We start from the raw sequence: 1,878 nt of genomic DNA, 5'->3' as shown, positions 1-1,878 counted from the left end.
TAACACACTAAAGAGCACTGATGTGTCTTCCTGTGGATATCCATGTGCATAAGAGTATCTAGGTTTTTTTGGCCCATGAATTGAAAACAGCTGTTTTGTCCTGATGGTTTCAGAAGCTAATGTGCACTAACCAAAACTGCCAAACTAACCAAAACTTAACCAAAGCCTAACTAGGCTTATGGAGAGTTTTAGCACAATTTTTAGGCTTATGTTAAACAAATCTGCAGCCTGGGTTGTAAAGAAGTTTATTATATAATCATATATATGACAAACTAATACAGCAGAGTGAAGATCATTATTAAATATATAGAAGGAAAAGTTCAATTTCTAGGTACGCTTTATTGAAAAAAACCCAAGTCTGTCCACCTCTTGTTATGAAGCACTGCTAAAAATGTTTTATTTTGGTTCTCAAATGGAAAAAGTTGTACTTGGCTAATGGATACCCATTTAAAAATGCAGCATTGCTGTCTATAAACAGTGCACATACAAATATCATCATGTTATTTGGTGAAAATTCTTACTTACCCATTCCTCTGTCTCTGAAAATATTAGCTTGGGAATCTGACATAGACAGAAGCTTTCTTTGACAGCCTGTTTCCTGCAGAGGTGAAGCTGAAGGACTAACCAGGCAACTTTTGAGGGCTTTCACTTTTGCTGAAAACAAAGTTATAAAGCTGTTAAGGGAATTTGTGAAACTTAATTCATTGCCTGGGGTATTCAAATGTTTTTAAAAAAGTATTTTTCATATATTGTAATGTTTCTGAGTCATGCTTTCCCTCTCTTGAGGGTATCTTAGCTTAGCTTGTGATCCTCAGTTCCCCAGGGCTATACTGCTCACATAGCTCTTTTTTTTTTTTTTTTTTCCTTGGGAAGCTCTAACATAGAGTAATTAGGTAGTGCTCTGTTTTTATGTTTGTCTCTTCACTGGTAGAGAGGGCTTGATTCCCTCCTCAATTCTCATTTTGAATGTCGAGAATCAAGAATTCCCTGTGCTTCTGAAGGTCAGGACAATTGGTGCTCAATTCTAATCTCACGGATATCAATCCAACCTATGTGTTTTGCTTGGTTTAATGGGCATGTAACAGTAGCAATGACACGGGATGTCAAAAGGAGGTAAATACGTCTTTGCAAGACTGAACTGGGAGCAGCATGTGTACGTTTAGCTACATTCATGATTAGTCCTGATGCACTTTAGAGGACTTTGGGCTCACGACTGGAGTTTTTTGCTACAGGTCTCAAAGGGCACGCTACTTCCAGCACTGTGTCCTCAAATTGCACCACCAAATTTGTGTGGTTTCCTGCACTTACTTCAGAGCAATCAGATGCCAGCAGGCCTAGCCTGGGTTTCTGGGGACTGTGCGGTAACCCCTGTACCCTCACTGCTCAGCCGCTCAAACCGACAGCTGGCTGGCTTCCAGAAGCCGAAACCTGCCAACCTCCTAAGACCGTGGCGACAAACCTTTTTGGATGCCACTGCTATCTTTGATGCCATCCGAACTCTCTCAGGGCCATGGCCTAGCCTACCCTCACCTCAGGCCTCTCCCTCATGTGCAGGTGAGCTGTGAGGATAAACAGTGGTGGGTAGGGGAAAAATGGGAGAAAGATACAGGGGCCAACGGGTTGTACAGTGAAGGCTAAGGGAAAGCGCACTCAGGGAACCATGAAGAAGCGCCGGGAACGCCTCCGGCCGCAGCGACCACCCCGGCAGGAGGCACAGTGACCCCTTCGCTGCGCGCCACGCTCAAGATGGCGGCCGCCACCCCCCCTCCTAACCCCGCCACACTCTCCTCGCTTTCGATTGGCGAGGATCGCTGGCAGTCCGCGATGCCAGCCAATCAGCCCGCCCGCCGCGGCCCCGAAGGCGGTGCTGCGGCCTGG

Source organism: Accipiter gentilis, chromosome 7 (genome assembly GCF_929443795.1).
Source record: "Accipiter gentilis chromosome 7, bAccGen1.1, whole genome shotgun sequence".
NCBI lineage: Eukaryota > Metazoa > Chordata > Aves > Accipitriformes > Accipitridae > Astur > Astur gentilis.
Note: the sequence above shows the minus strand (reverse complement) of the source record.